At 41.7% G+C, this 8,049-nt stretch overlaps 1 non-coding gene across 1 annotated transcript; it reads right to left on the bottom strand.

The window, feature by feature from the left end:
* Window positions 1-328: 328 nt before the first annotated feature.
* Window positions 329-450, bottom strand: LOC130682745 (small nucleolar RNA SNORA42/SNORA80 family). Its single transcript, XR_008996044.1, has one exon. It is a non-coding gene; the product is annotated as a small nucleolar RNA SNORA42/SNORA80 family (small nucleolar RNA).
* Between the last annotated feature and the right edge of the window lie 7,599 nt (window positions 451-8,049).

Below are 8,049 nucleotides of genomic sequence, written 5' to 3'. Positions count from 1 at the left end.
AAACAACCAATAATATATTCAAACTTTTGGCAAATATGATAAACATGAAGGAAAAGAGAACAAAACAAACAATATTAGCAATAAGAGTAAAGATATGATTTAATATTCAAAAATATTAGCAAAAAGAACAAGTAACACTGTATACCAATTAACTCAATAAATATGTATGAAAAGGTTGCATTTGCAGAATAATGATTCTCAAACCTGACTGTGCATCAGATTCTCCAGAAGGCCTTGTAAACATGACTACTGGGTACCACTCCCTGAGTTACTGATCCAGTGGTTTGGGGGTGAGACATTGCACTTCTTCGGCCCCCCCACTCCCCCACAATGTACAACCCCCTTTAGTGCTCACAGCCCACAGTAAGGAGGCTAGAAAATGGTTTGAGGCTACAATTTTCCTGGCATGCTCTGAGAGGCCCACAGAGAGGGGCCCACTAGAGGCATTGCATTTCTAACAAGTTCTTGGAGGTGCTAATGCTGCTGATCTGGGGGAAATACCTTCAGAACCACTTTCTAGGAAAATTTAATTCCCAAATTTGACAAGAATAAATTAAAAACCAAAACTCTAAATGTAAAAGCTAAAACTATAAAACTCTTAGAAGAATACACAAGGGTAAATAATAGTGACATGCAAAATGTCAAATAAAAGATTGAATTAAAAAAACTCTAAGGATCAGATGAGAAAAAAAACATATAATCATCTCATTAGATGCCAAAAAAAATCATTTGAAATTTTCAAGAGAAAATAATAGGTGAGAATTTGGAGATAGCAAGTGGAAACTGTTCTGTCAACCAATTTAGTTGTTCAAGGAAAGACAGATGGTATAATCATTGAAAAGGATACAGATCAAGGATGAAGAGAGAGAGAGAGAGTGTGTGTGTGTTAAAGATTCGATACCTTTGAACATGTTCATAGTTTGATTTGGAAGGAGGCAGTAGATAAAGGAATGCTGAGTATAGGAAAGACAAACTATTGATAGAGTAACATAGTAGAAGAAATCGAAGGGAAAAGTATCAAGAACAGATCTTTGAACAAAAGATGGGTCCATATCCTCATAAGGGAGGATAAGAATGGGTAATTCCAGGATATTGAACTGAGACAGTTCAACCTGGTTCACATATATTTTCCTTATGAAGGAAGACATGACATCAGGTGTTACAGAGATCAGGTGAGCCAAGGCCTGGGAAGTGTGGAGGTTGAATTTGGCCCTGAGGAGTCAGCGGTGACCTTTGAAATGAGCTGCTATGGAGTGATGGCGGCCCAGGACCCAGTGAGAGAAGGAGTGAGTGTGGGTGGGGATATGGCAGCAGGTGCAGATTTTTCTTTCAAAGATAGAGACTGAACAGGGAATGGAGAAAGAAAGTGGCAGCTAGATTTCAAAAGAAAGCCCTTCAGATTTTAAAACAATTTCTCTGTATTCAAGCATTGCCATGTGCTACAGGAGAGGATATGTCACTAGTAGACATGTGACGCAATCTGTTGTTTGTTTGTTCATGAGAAACCACACACTGCATTGTAAATGCACAATCAACCACAAATTGCCTCCCTCTCATCCAAAGCACATAAAAATTGGCACCACAACTCCAGCAAGCATGTAAATGTAAAAGCTAAAGGCTTCTGGGCCTTCCATTCAAATCAAATTTCTTTTCTGAACAACAACAAAAAAGAAGTACTGAATGAAACTCCTCATTCTCCATAACTACTCCCATTTATCTCTGTTCCATAATCCATAAAATGGACTTGTCTGAATAGATAAACATTGAGGAGAGAACCAGAGAGGACAAAACAAACTTTTCAAAGTTACATCTAGGAGCTTCAGTTCAGCAAGCAATATAGCTGGCAGGTCCAAATGCAACCTGTTTCAACTTTCCACCTAAATACCTGTGAGGACACAATGGGGAAAAAAGAAAATATTTCATCATCTAGGATTAGAAATCAATCTATCACAAATATCTCAGAGGAATATAATTTGATGGTTCAGCGCATGAAAGCTTTGTTATCAGAAATAGAGCAAACTTACTTGAGATGTAAAAAAGGTGGCCAGGGAAATGTGACCTCTCTCCCTCACTATCGATGTCTTGATTGGAAAGTTCTGGCTGAATATCAGAAAATCCAAGCTGCCTTATGTCTGCAGTGAGGGGGTGATTTTTGTGGCACCTGTGATGCTGTGTTCCCCTTATCTCCACTGATCTCTAAACAGAATCTTTCCACTTAGATTTCTTAATACCCTGAAAACAAGCTAAAAGTATGCTAAGGGCTAATTATGGTGAAGAAATCCTGAAAGACAGGACCTCAGAAGCCAATTGGAAGGCAGCTGAAACACCAAACAGTATGGAGTTTGCAAGGCTGTCGCCTACTCCCTTTGAGACACACTAGATGGACTAATAATGCTAGGAGTGGTATATGAAAATGATCTTCGGTTGTAGCTGTTGGAAGTGGCTCCCAGCATGCAAACTGAGCAGAGGAGCAATGGCAGCAGAATGTCAGGATTCTGACATCTCCCTGCCTGTCCCAGGCCGCACTGAGGGAAGAGATGCTATGGAAGACCTGAGGCTTGCACTGTTGCATGGTGACACACCATACTCAAGGGTCCTGTAAAGAAGAACTATTGGGGGGCAGGGTGAGCCCAGAGCCTAAGGTGGTGCTTCTGCCTGTGGAAGCAGAAGCTGTCTAGAATATAATGAATGGACACCAGATCTGAAAGTGGAAATGTCTCCCTGCTTCAAAACAAGCCATTGTGGCAAAATGCAGGGAACTGATCCCAGGGCATGATTTGTATCCTCCCTAGGTATGTATGATCCGTACCATACCTGAAGACCCTGGCAAATTGTTGCAGGGGCCTCAACAATATTAGGAGGTCACTCTGCTGGCATTGTTGTTCTTGGAAAATAGAGCAGCTCAGCAAACTTGGCAGTGAGCCCAGCCAGGACTCTGACTGAGTGGTGCCCAGGAGCAGCTGACTTGGGCGGGCAGGTGGAGGGAGGGGCTCCCTGGCTGCCTGAATCAGTGTAGATGTGGGTGGTGCCAGGTAGAGCAATTCTGTCTGTCCCACTGTGGACAGCCACTCCTATTGAGCCTGCTGATACTACAGGTAAAACTGAAACAGGATGATTGCAGTCCCAACTAATCTTTTAAGTTAACATAGTATTTTAACTATGTGCTAAATCCTAAAACTTAGGAAACACAGAAAGGAAGAAAACAGCTCTGTCTCTGGGAGGCCACACCACTGGCCACTTTTCCTCGCTGGCTTTTACTCCTGCCACTGCATTGGCTTCCTGGGGCTGTAGCTCTATGACACTGAGGGACTCTGTGCCAAGAACTCCCCATCTGTTCCACAACATGCTTGTTGTCCACAACAACACCTTCAGCTAGATCTTCTAGGGTATGTTGATGGGATTCCTATATGCTCTACTTTTTCAAGTAGGAAACTTAAGGAATGACCCTGGTGTCTTTCATCAACCTCAACTTATCCATACTATGGGTAGAAGAAATTCTCTTACTGGTTACAAATACTGAGAAATACTAATACTCCTCCTCTCTCTTCTGGGAGCTTGACAGAGAGGAGGAAGGGATTTTAGGCAAAAGGAATGACACAAAGACATGGAGGTGTGAAAACCCTGACGTCCTGGGGAATGATGAGGAATTTGGTGAGGAGAGATTATAGGGTGGACAGAGAATGGAGCAAAGAGGGAAACAAGAAATAAGGGGAGAGCTGAATTCAGGTACTGACCCAATTTGAACGCTACGTGCATTATTTTCCTATTGCTGCTGTAACAAATCACCACAAACTTAGTGGCTCAAAACAATACTGAATTATTCACTTACATTCTGGAGGTCAGAAATCCAACATGGGTCTTACAGGCTAAAATCAAGGTGTCAGCAGAGCTGTATTTCTGGAGATTCTGGAGGAGACTCTCTTTCCTTGCTTTCCCAGCTTTTAGAGGCTACCTGCATTCCTTGGTTCATTGCCTCTTGCTTCATCTACAATGTGCATCACTCCAGCCTCTGCTTCCATCCACATCTTTTCTCTGACTCTGACCTTTCTGCCTCTATCTCAAAAGGACCCCTGTGATTACATTGGGCCCAGCTTCATAATACAGGAAAACCCTCTCATCACAAGATTCTTAACCTAATCACATCTCCAAAATCCCTTTTGCCTTGTAAGGTAACATATTCACAGGTTCCAGAAACTAAGCCATGGGCATCTTTGGGGGGACTGTGATTCAGTCCATACCATGCAAAAAAATTTGGACTGCATCATGTCATCCAGGGATCAAAACCTCAATGCCTAGCAGGGCCAGGCAGCAAAAGTAGTTAAGTGAAGCAGCCTGGGTATTAGACAATAGGGAAGAGTGGAGAAAGTGGCAAATTGGAGACTTAATGCTCTGTCTAAAGGGAATACCAGTTGCTCTGTCACTAAAATAAATGCAAGCTAGTGTTGCCCTATCACAGATTCTTATGGATGTATCATGGTTTACTGAACCGACCCTATTGGAAATTAAGATTGTTCCCAATTTTACACATTATAAATAATGCCATGATGAACATTCTTGTGCATAAATCATTTTCTATAACTTTGAATGTTTCTCTAGGCTAGATATCTCAAAATAAAATTAACAAACTGAACAGTACTGACATATTTTTCAAATTCATGAGCTGAATGTCTGGTGAACCACACAGGCTAGGAACACAGTGTCCACAGTATGAATTACTGCCTCTCAAAACATGCTCCTGAAGACAAATGACATTCCTTGAGCTAAAATTTAAAAAAAGAATCAGACTTTGCCTAATTAACCAAATATTAAATGGATAGAATTTCTCTACTTAAATTTGTTAATCCAAATATTCCTTAATCTTAGGAACTGGCCTCTACTTTCTAATACTGAGCCCTAGCAAGTATCAAATGAACCTAGTATTCATGCAGGACATAAGAAATGTGTTTTCATTAAATAAGTAAATGCACCCACACACATTTTGTGGATTATGACCTTAAATGTACTAAATCTAAGGTATTCTAATAAGAGTCCTGGCTTCCAGGTGCTCCTGACATTAAAACAAATTAGAAGGTACCCATATAATCTTTTGATTTGGCATTCATTTCCTTGAGGTCATAGTATACACTAATCGAAGTAGGGCTACATCCCACAGGAAAGAAGCCAGTATAAGAAACAGACCATGGGAAGATGAATAAAAGGCAAGAAGCCTCCTGTACTGGCCAATGAGGAGCCAATCAAATGTCCATGCTACTGTCATGTGAGTATCAGCAAGTGCTGCCTGTGGGTGAAAGGAAATGGCCTGTCTAGTATGTTTGGTCTTGAATGCACTTTAGTAGGTTATAACCAGGAATTATTTCTATAAAAATGAGATAGAAAAGAATCATGCATTACATATTGTTTTTGAAATCGTTTCCATATATCTGATATGTATTCATATAGATAGATAGATGATAGATGATGATAGATAGATAGATAGATAGATAGATACACACACACATACTGTGGCAAGATGAAACATTCTTTTCTTACTATGGGTCTCAGCCAAAAATATCTCAAATCTACTAACATAATAGAGAGATATGGTGTGTCATTCCAGGTTCTCCAAGAAGTAGACATTAAGATAGAATTAGAGGTGCAGGAGATTTATTAGTGGAAACAACTGTGAAGGAGAAAGAGGAGAGGAGCAGGAGAAGGCAGAAATTGTTCTGATGGTGATGCTGGTCTGAAAGCAGGAAAGGGGATTGGGCAGAAAGAGCTAAACTATAGTGGAGGTCTGACACAGTCTTAGCTGGGCTAATGTGGACACCAGAGCAGATTTTGTCCTTTAGAGCAGTACTATGCTGGGCAGGAATGGTCCAGCAAAAATTACCCCCCAGCCCTGGAAGTACATAGCCTTGTCATGAAAGCGATGGCAGGTTCTGAAACTGGCTTTGGAAGATCTCCACCAACTACATTTCTTGCAGCAGGTTCTCCTGAAGGGAGATCCTTGGCTGTCACATAGAGGTTAGGGAGGAAAGTTATGTATGTTAGATTTTTCTCTGCAGCATTTGTGTGTTTTACAATTAAGAGTTTGTGCTCTGAAGAGAGGCTTCTGGAATTCAAACTCAGCTCAGAGGCCAGGACTCAAGCGAGGCAAATGAGGCCTCTGGGGCACAAAATTTAAGGAGGCCCTTATTCCCTGAGAGGTGCTTGAATAATCCTGAGTGAGTTTCCTTAAATATCATGCCGGGACTTCACCTGAGTCCCAGCCTCACCCAGCTGGGTCGTCATCTAGCTGTCTAGCTGTGTGATCCTGAGCCAGTTACTTACCTTCTGTTCCTCATCCACAGATGGGAATGAGGACTGTTGTAAATATTAAATCAGTTAATAAACATAAGCACTCTGGAAGTGCTTGCCACATGGTAATGCTATTAAGAGATGACTGCTTATATCATCTTCAGCATTACACTTATATTTAAAATTCAAATTTTCAGGCACCATCCCCCTACCCCAGACAACTTAGATTCAGCAAGTCTGGGTTGGGGTAGAAGAGTGTGTCTTTATAATATGATCTCTTAGCTATTCTCATGTGTCCACAGGCTTGAGAACCACTGCCCAGGCCCTCCTCGCTGAACGCCCCTTACTGCTCTGCCACTCAGCTACTCATTGATCTCACTGCTGTCCATGTAGCATAACCTGGGCAGTGAAGCCAAACTGTGCCAGGTGAGCTCTCAGCCCAAAGAAAACTATGGGGGATGAACCCAAGGGATGCTGAGTACGTCTCACCACACTATGACCTTGCCCAGGTTTAAAACACTCCATCTTGAGCCATCAGAAATAGGTGACCTAAGGTCCTTTCTAACGGGCACACCTAAGTTCTGCCTTACTGTAGTCCCATGTAAACTGAACTCTTCTGCTTTCTCATAGGTTTTTCACCCTCCCTGAATGACTGTCTGAAACCACCTTGCTAGAACCTCCTCAAGAATGCAATCACTGGGTTATTCATGGAGCTTCAGATCCCAACAATGAGTGGTTTTGGGAGCAGCACCTTCCTTGTACCCATAGAGATGCTTCAGGTATGGGGCTGTGAATGCTTCCAAGCCGACTGGCGTAGAACCCCCAACGGTGCCTTCGCCACAGCTTTGAAATCTGTCGTGCTCAAGGCACAGCCTGTGAGAAGTGCACAGGTGCAATTTCAATTGGGGTTGGTGAGGGACAATAGCTTCTGATTGGGATACAATTCCACCTATGTCAGAAATCGGCTGCAGTGTAATCAACTTTGTGTTGAATGACAGCATCACTTCACAGTTACCTTATGTACTGAAGGGATCTGTTTAATATGGAAAACACAAGCTTTTTGGCTTGAGAAACTGAAATGTTCTGCCTGACTCTCAAAGAGGGGTTGAAGTCAGAATAAAAGCTATAATTCTGAACATATCCTGAGGAGGAAGTTGCTGGGGCATCTCAACCTGGCCATCAATTCAAGGTGTCAGCCTGCACTCATTACATGTCATGGCATATGCCCAGCACGTATAGCCTCACCAGTCAACCAGTCACCCAACTCTGCAGGCTGGTGCTGGTTGAGGCAGATAATGTGGGTACCACAAGTATTTTTTGCTATTATCCATTACCTACTGACTTACAAACACATTATCTCATTTAACCAGTGTCTGAAAAAGGTTAAACACTTCATAAGGGCTTGTTTATAAGGGTCAAAGCAATAAGATAGATACAAATGGGAATGAGACATATACTCTACTGCTAAGGAACTTTACGATAGTACAATGTGTGATGAAGCAGAAAGTCCATATTGCCCAAGAGATACAATTAAATGATATGAAGATTTGACAGTTATTTATGGTTCTAGTAGCTAATGTTCTCAAAGTACTTTTGAGCTATTCTGATAAGGAGATCTTTATCTGATAAAGACATAAAGAGATCTCTTGAGAGTTACCAATATTCTCAAGCTGTCTTTTTTTGTCTCATTTTATTGGAGCAATAGAGCCTATGCTACTGTTCATGAAACTTAGCTGCTTTTGAGCAGAGAAGAGAGCAAAGAACGATTGAAAG

Source organism: Manis pentadactyla, chromosome 2 (genome assembly GCF_030020395.1).
Source record: "Manis pentadactyla isolate mManPen7 chromosome 2, mManPen7.hap1, whole genome shotgun sequence".
NCBI lineage: Eukaryota > Metazoa > Chordata > Mammalia > Pholidota > Manidae > Manis > Manis pentadactyla.
The sequence above is the reverse complement of the archived record's forward strand: the minus strand, read 5'-3'. Positions and strand labels throughout refer to the sequence as shown.